We start from the raw sequence: 8,993 nt of genomic DNA, 5'->3' as shown, positions 1-8,993 counted from the left end.
TGAAATTATTACTTTTGGGGTGCTGGACAGATGGCCCACTTGCTACTCTTGGAGAGATTGGGGTTCAGTTCCCAGTACACACATGGCAGCTCACAACTGTGCATACTTTAGTTTCAGAGATCCAATGCCCTCTCCTGGCCTCTATGGGCTTTGCACAAATGTGGTATTCAGACTCATGCAGGGTAAACTTTCATAGACTTAAAACAAAATCTTTTAAAAACAGAGCTACCACTTTTAGTGGTATGAGAAGTTTTTGGTACAACAGAGAATATCTGCAATTATATTTAAAAAATTCCATTAAAGTATTTGTGTGGTTAAACTCCTTTCTCTCTTCAACCAAAAAAGGACAAAGTCAAAGCCAAAAGAAAGCAATAGTATAATATCACAAATGATAGAATGTGGAAATCGGTCTGAGAATTTAGCTACTTCTGTTAATCCAAACAATAAAGAGATTTGCACACATTGAAAATGTTGTCAGTGTTACTATTTTTTCATTTGGGGAGATACAGTTATTTTTCATAAAAATGTACTTTAATGATAATATAAATATGCCTCCTTTTCAATGAGTAGGTAAATATTGAGAAATCTCATTAGTTTAATTTATACTATAAAGTTTAATTACTGATAATTTATTGATAAGCATAATTATACTGAATTATAATTATAATTCAATTAGGTCAGTGTTACAGTCAGTTTTACTTGTCAACCTTATACAGCCCAGGGTCACTGAGAAGGAACTCTTAACTGAGGTATTGCCCAAATCAGATTAATGGGCTTGTCTGTGGGATTGTCATAGTAACTGATTTATGTAGGAGGACCCAGTCCACCGTGGGCAGCACCATTCCCTGAGCAGGTGGTCATGGACTATCTAAGAAAACTAGCTAAACATGAGCTTGTGCAAGCCAGCAGGTAGTGTTTCTCTATGGTTCCTGCTTGAGCTCCTGCCCTGACTTCCCTCCATGATGATAGATTGTGACCTGGAGTGTAAATCAAATAGCCCCTTTCTTTCTGTAAGTTACTTTGGTCAGAGTGTTTGATTGTAGCAACAGAAAGGAAACTAGAGCAGCCCATGTGGCAGTACCAGATGATGACTGTTGTAAATAATGGGTTCTGCAGGAGGGTAGAGCCAGATTGAATCTGACACACAGGATTCCTGCTGCGAGGGTAGAAAAGCACAAGCAGCTGCACAAGGGTGCTAGTGACATGCTCTTAAGATGCTTCCTGTGTAGGAGTTGAGGCAACAGGTGGCTGTACCTGGGTTCAGGCCCAAGTCAATGGAGCTTCTGTGGTCATGTAATGACTTAAGACATGGGATGTGATAAAAGGGAGAGAGGAGATCAACATGAAGTCATCACAGTCACTGGACACTTGAAGTTGTCTTTCCAGCCTTCTGACTCAAGCGGAAAATCCTTTCATGCCTTCTTCCAATCTATTTTGAATTCTATGGACAAATTTTGTTAAATTCACATGGATTGGATATGGCAAGACTCTCATTCCTCAGAGTAACCTGCAAATTTAATTCTTGATCACAAAGTACAATTTATACTAGAATTCAGAGTAAATGGTCATGTGGAATTGAAGACCCAGGTGTGTTCAGTAAAGGAGGAATGAATGTCTGGTGACCAATATAGATGGGGGGATGATGACATGGATCAATGGTTAAAGGCACTTGTCCTCAAGCCAGATGACCTAAGTTTGATCCCTGGAACTAACATGGTAGAAAAGAGACTGGGCTTTCATAAGGTGTTCTCTATCTTCCACCTGTGTGCTGTGGTACACATGTAACTCCCCCCATAAGTAAATACATAAACAAATAAATAAATGTATGTATGTAAAAAGAATTCAGATGGACTGAAGGCAAGCAGGGGTGCACAGGTTTTGACTAGGGACATTGTTATCATGTAGAGGGGTGAGACTAGGTCCACAAGGTATTTGTTCTTCCTTGTTCTTTGATTTTCTATCGAAGCCTTACTGCTGACCAAGCTCTTTACTCTGTGAGAATCTTGGCCACCCTTGTAATCCTCTATTCACTCCTGTGACCCTCCTTTCTCCTGGTTCTATTTTGTTTGCTTGTTTTGTTTTGTTTTCTTGAGATAGAGTCTCACATAGCCCAGGCTGGCCTCAGATGCCCTATGTAGGTGAGGATAGCCTTGAACCCCTGATCCTCCTGTATCTACTTCTCGAGGGTTGGATCACAGGCATGTACCATTAAGCCCAGTTCTCCCTTGTTTTTTTGTTTTGTTTTTTTTTTTTTAGACATCCCTCAGAACAATGTTTTTCTTCTTTTTAAATTCTGCCCATTTTCTTTCCCACTTATTCTTCCTAAGTGACCTCAACCACTTAATGATTTAAATTAAACAGAAAAAAAATTCGCTGGGGTGGATCTTCTCCGTTGCTGTATTCCTCGTAGTTGTTAGGAGTTTTTCAGTGAAAGAATGAGTTGCTATTTATTGACAACTTGCATGTGTAATGTTAGTGAAACTTGGCTATCTAGGTCCAGTTTAATACAATATATATATATATATATATATACATATATATATATATATATATACACGATTCAAGATAAGGTAGATTTGCAACTTCTGTTGAGTGAAGCCTTTGGAAAACACTGGTAAAGTCCTAGTTAAAGTGTTCATGGATACATGCCATACCACCCACACTTGCTTATTTGGTTGTATCTACTAGCCAAAAAGATCTCACATGAATCTATGAAAGAAATAATGATGTTTGTTCTGGAATTATTCATGGTAAGAGGTTGGAATTGATTTAGACATCCTTCATTGGGAAATATCAGATGAAATGTGGCAGCTACACAAACTGAATCCTAAGAAGTAGTTGTAGTAAATACCTCACCGTTGAAAACACTGCTGTAAAATGAGGTAAAGCACAGCAATCTTGTGTAGAGACGCTTCTGAGAAGCAAAGTTATGTTAAGAACTACAGAGAAACTCTCTATGTTTCAATTTGGTTACCCCGGTGAATGCATTCATGTAAATTCAGAGAGCTTCATACTTAAAAGGTTATTTTACCTTCCAAGGTGCATGCTTTAAACTTAATTGAAAAAAAAAAAACATATACAGAACTGATATACCATATGTAATAGCAATTGCTTAAATAAAAGGATATACATCCAACACATTAGAAATATACTTGGGTTGAATAAATGGATATAGAAGCAGATGGATGAATGAATACATGACTTTTTTTGAAAACTGAGAGTGGGACTTTCCATTTATTGAGGATGATAACATGCCCAGAGCTGAGACCTGTGATGTCTCTTCTCCTTATCTCATCTATTGGACTATGAATTTGATGAACTATGGAATTCTCTGCACTTATGACATCAAATGACATGTCATGGTTTCTAAAATATTGTTCTTTTCTGTCTTAGTCAGGGTTTCTATTTCTGCACAAACATCGTAACCAAGAAGCAAGTTGGGGAGGAAAGGGTTTATTCAGCTTACTTCCACATTGCTGTTGATCACCAGAGGAAGCCAGGACTGGAACTCAAGCAGGTCAGGAAGCAGGAGCTGATGTAGAGGCCATGGAGAGATGTTCCTTGCTGGCTTGCTTCCCCTGGCTTGCTCAGCCTGCTCTCTTATAGAATCCAAGACTTCCAGCCCAAGGATGGCACCACCCACAAGGGGCCCTCCCTCCTTGATCACTAATTGAGAAAATGCCCCACAGCTGGATCTCATGGAGGCACTTCCCCAACTGAAGCTCTCTTCTCTTTGATAACTCCAGCCTGTGTCAAGTTGACACACAAAACCAGCCAGTACATTTTCTTAAACTCTAATTCTATATGTCCTTTCTCCCTTTAGGCACCAATATGTGGATCCTTTGATTCTTGTATTTTGGATGCTAGACAAATGACAAATGACAAATTCTGTCTTCCTTCCTTCAGAGACTGTCTGCCTGCTGCTGAAGTCCTGTTGGTTATACAGGTCCAAGCATCTCAACACATCCTTTCAACTGGTACAGCATCTTAGACAGGCAGCAGCATCAGCATCTCCCAGAAGCCTATCAGAAACATAGGTTCTGTCTCAGACTTTCTGAAACTCTAGCTTTCTTTTCAACAAGATTTCAGGTGATTCTGTTGCTCATAAAGACTTGGGAAATGCTGTTCTGTTATTTGTTTTCTTTTGTTAACCAGAGCTAGTCCATTGTCTGGACATAAGTAGGGACCCTTCTGGAGATTCTAAGTGGGGTTAAAGACACGCTCTGTTCAGCCTTTGTATGCAGGGTCTGTTAGATGGAGAAAAGGCAGTCAGATGTCTAGTATCTTCTTGAGCAATGAATGACCTTGAAGCGGCCACTCCTCACAATGCATTTCAACAGCACTCTGGATTAACAAAGCACTTCTCCATCAATTTATTAGTCACTCTCTCTCAAACTCTCTGCATCATCTTCCCAAGCAATAAATTGCGGGGGGTGGGGTGGGGTGGGAATTTTTCTTTGTAAAGCATAAGTGGTTGATAAATTTGTAAACAAATGGGTTGAACATGTAACGTGGCAGAGAAGTGTTTCAATTTGCTTCTATCCATCCTCCATGCATTACTTACGGGGAGAAACAGGGTGCACACAGACTTGGTTTTATATTTAGAACATCCTTCTAAGCAGAGACAAGGAGGAAACAACTTTACGTTCCATTATGGAAACCATTAGTTTGATAACTTTAGGACGGTTTGGCAAGGTGGTCTGTCAATCTGACAACATTAGCTGAAGGCCAACATCAACAAAATTCAGTACAGGCCTTCCGATCCCTGTGCCGACAGCACTGTTGAGCCACTGAATGCTACAGGGATTAAGCAGATTTAATTCTCAGGCATAGTTAAAGGGCTGACTTGGAATAAACTGCTTAGAAAATAAATAAAATAATATGAACTCTGGCCTTATTCCTGTATAAACCAATTCTTAGAACAGTGTCCTTTTTGTCCAACAAGGAGAGAAAGGTGGCTATAAAGTTTCTTATCAAGAGGCTAAGAGTGTGCCTAGGTGTTAAAAGGTGCTTGCCACCAAGTCTGATGACCTGGGAACCACATGGTAGAAGAAAAGAATTGACTCTTGAAAGTTGTCTTCTGATTGACACATATACACTGTGGCATGTATGTGCACTCAACACACACATGCAGATAAGCATATATACAAATAAATATTTTTTGTATAACACTTCCCTTTATAATTTAATGTTTTTATTTTATGTACATTGGTGTGATAGTGTCAGATACCCAGAACTAGACGGTTACAGGCAGTTGTGAGCTGCTATGTGGGTGCTGGGAATTAAACCCAGGTCCTCTGGAAGAGCAGCTGGTGCCCTTAAGCACTCATCCACCTCTCCAGCCCCATGTATTTCATTGAAGTTTAAAGTCTCTTGCTCAGCACTTTCTACTCTTCAGAGATCTCTTTGAACCTTTTCCTCTGTAGTTCTGGATCAAATCAGTATAGTACCTTTGACTTTCTGCTAGGTTCCTTTTAATTCAAACACTTTCCTTTTTCAGAGTCAGGTTTCAGTTCTACATTGATTCCTATCTCTAGCCTGAGGCTGGTGAAGAACCCAGGATGATCTTGACACTCCCCAGGCACAGAGTAGTGGAGGGGCAGCTGTGGTGGACAGCCTGAGCAGTTCATTGGGTTCCACTCTCTACCAGCTAGCAGGCCTTGGCTGTGCCTCCTAGCTTCCCCTAAGGAAAGATGCATGCAATATATGCAGACCTGTGGTTTCGTGGTCAGGCTGTCAATTTCTTGGATGGTAACTTTCCCAAAATCAATGAGTGTTTGAATCCCAGAGTAAGAAAATTTCCACCAATATTAAAACAAAAACAAAACAACAAAAACAGAAGCCATAGTAGTTGGCCTAACAGGAAAGCTAAACACTGGCCATTAAAATAAAAAAGATCCTGATGTAGGCATAGAAACAAGCACGGATATCTAAAACTAGATATTGTGTGTGCGCGGACAGCAAAAACGAAGAAGAAGATCAGACAGCCAGTCTTGTGGTGAGCAGCATCCGAGGACCTGCTGACCCTGACAGAATTTCCCCACTGCCTTGCCAGTACCCACAGGGCAAAGCAATCATTTTAAGAAAACCTATTTGAGGCTCACACTGTCATTATCCTTTTAACGATGCTGCTCTAACAATCCAGTTATGGCAGCGTTAAAAATAAGAAATGCTCGTTTGGCTGATACAATTAGGGCGTTTTGGAGGCAGATGGCATTCGTTCAGAGTGCAGAGGCTTTTTTTTTTTTTCTCACCACATCTAGAAAAGGACATATTCGAAAGTACAGAATGGTACAGTAGCCAGCCTGACGAAGGTGTGTAAAGCCAAGCAATTGTAGTGGTTTACCAGAAACACACAAACACACACACACACACACACACACACACACACACACACACACAGGGCACCCATGCAAAGTAGAGCTTCTTTAGGTTTCAGACAAACGGAGTAGGACAGTGGAGAGTTGGAGGGAGATTACTGTGTTTTCTAAGTAGCAAGAGAAGTTCCTTTTGGGAACTTAGCAAAAAGGATTCTCTGATTCTCTGTATATATTGAGTCAGTTGTTCCTAAATTGTGTCCCTTCTCTTTCTCTGCACAGAGCAGCTGCTTTCACCTGAACATCATGTGAGTCAAAAGGCTTAGCTGGTGGAAGTCATTTGGAGTGTATGCTGCAGAGGAATGAGCTGGCAATAGAAAAGGTTAGAGGTTTGCTTTGTCTCTGAGTCACCTGACATCCAAAGTGAACCCGTAGAGTTCACTCTTCCTGGGGTCTTGATACCAAGCTCTCCTTGGGCTTTTGCTAACCCCTGTTATTGACAGGCTTGAAGGATGAGAAGAAAGCTTAGCACCACACAAAATGCCATTTTATATTAGCATGGGCAAAAATGAGTTTTAGAGAATGTTTTCTTTGCACAGGCACCTTATCAGCGGCTATATAACAAAATGTCTCCTCCTCCTCCCACCAATCATTAACTGTGTATAGATCTTAGGGCACAGTGGGACCCCGTGAGTTGCACTGCTCTAACGTCTCATACTTACCAATCAGTTCTAATTTAGGAGTGAAAGTGAAGCTCAGTTCTGTCTCTTTTATCCAGATAAAATGAGCACATTGCAGTGAGGCATGGAGGAAATCTATAGTCAAGGCCATGCCTTTGAGAGCATCCTTCGGTCTCCCTTTCACACAACTGTGTTAGAAAGCAAAGGTCTCCTCTAGGCACTTCTTTTCCACGTCTCCGTATGATCTTGAGCTACTCAGTTGCTTTTGGCTTTTGATGTTTCAATCGTAAGATGACGAGATACAGCAAATGATGCTGGCCATATTCAGGTTTTTATGTTCCAGAAGACTCAGGGTTCAGTACCTAGTATACTTCGTAACAAAAGTTCATGTATAATCTGAGAGTGTCTTCGTCATTGTTCTATGGATGTGAAGCATCTCCATGACCAAGACAACTCTTTAAAAGGAAGGCATTTAATTACGGGCTTGTTTACAGTTTCTGAGGTTGTCAGTTGTCATCATGGTAGGGAGCATGATGGTATGCATGGCACTGGAGCAGTAGCTGAGAGCTACATCCTGATCTATAGACCACAAGAAGAGAGAGAATTGGGCTTGGCATGGGCCTTTGAAACCTCAAAGCCAACCTCCAGTGACATGCTTTCTCCAGCAAGACCATGCCTACTCCAACAAGGCCACACCTATTAATCCTTTTCAAAAAGTGCCACTCCCTGATGATTAAGCATTCAAACTTTTGAGCCTATGTGGACCATTCTTCTTCAAACTTCCACAGTGAGTTAATGTTCTAGATGGAACAGTTATCTTAATCAGTGTTCTATTGCTGTGTTGAAATACCATGACCATGGCAACTCCTATAAAGGAAAACATTTAATTGAGGAAGGCTTAACATTTCAAAGGTTTATTATTCAGAGTCTATTATCATCATGGCTGGAAGAATGGTGATGTGTAGGCAGATATGGTGCTAGAAAAGTCACTTGAGAGCTGTACATCTGGATCCACAGGCATCAGGAAGGGAGAGAGGCACTGGGCCTGGCCTGAGCACTTCAAATGCCAAGGCCTATCCTCAATGACACTTCCTCCAAGGCCACACCTACTCGACAAGACCATAACTTTTAATCCTCCTAATGCTAACACAGAAGCCAATGGGGGCTATTCTTCTTCAAATCACCACAAAGACAATGAACTTTTGTGCCAATTTATTAATTAAAGGCATTTATTTATATATGGTAAAGTACTCCAATCTTAAGCCACATGTTTCTGTGACCACATATCCTGCTCTAGATAAGTATGCAAAACTTCTTCCTTCCTCTCTTGGTCAAATTTCTAAAGCAGTTGATGTAATGCAGTGTCTGGTCTTCTGTCATTCCACCTTCCACCCACTGGTAGCTTCCATTTCTTCACCTCTGAGAAAGTATCTCCTGTCAGGCCAAGGTCAGCATCTACCTCTGAGGTGTCAAATCCCATTGACCTTCTGGGCCGCATCACCTTTTCTGATTTCTGAGCATTTCATACTGTTGGCAGGTTCTTTGCTTTCTGGGGTCTCCCTCTCCCTGTTTCTCAGACTTCATTCATCCTTCCCTGGTTCTTTTCCTTCATCAACTGCTGCTGCTTCATCTCTTTATGGGTGTATCTTCCCTACTTGCCCTTTAAGCCCCACAAAGCATCAAGTTGGTTTTATTCCAGGCCACAGCTTCTCATTCTGTGGAACCAAGCTCTTGGCACTGCCTGAATTCTTCATGCAGCTTCTTGACATGAGCTGCTAGCCAGGAATTCTTTATTCTGTTTACAAGATCATTTATCTGAATGTTTTATAGATACTACAAAAATTACACTCAAAATTCACCAATGCTTTTCACTCTATCTTTAAAAAAGTTTTGTTTTATTTTGTTTCAGACAATGTCTATTTATGCAACCCTGGTTATTTTGGAACTTGCTATGTAGCCCGGGCTGGCCTTGAACTCATAGAGATACATCTGCCTC

This window comes from Mastomys coucha, unplaced genomic scaffold, assembly GCF_008632895.1.
Source record: "Mastomys coucha isolate ucsf_1 unplaced genomic scaffold, UCSF_Mcou_1 pScaffold7, whole genome shotgun sequence".
Taxonomy (NCBI): domain Eukaryota; kingdom Metazoa; phylum Chordata; class Mammalia; order Rodentia; family Muridae; genus Mastomys; species Mastomys coucha.
This window is presented reverse-complemented; position numbering follows the sequence as displayed.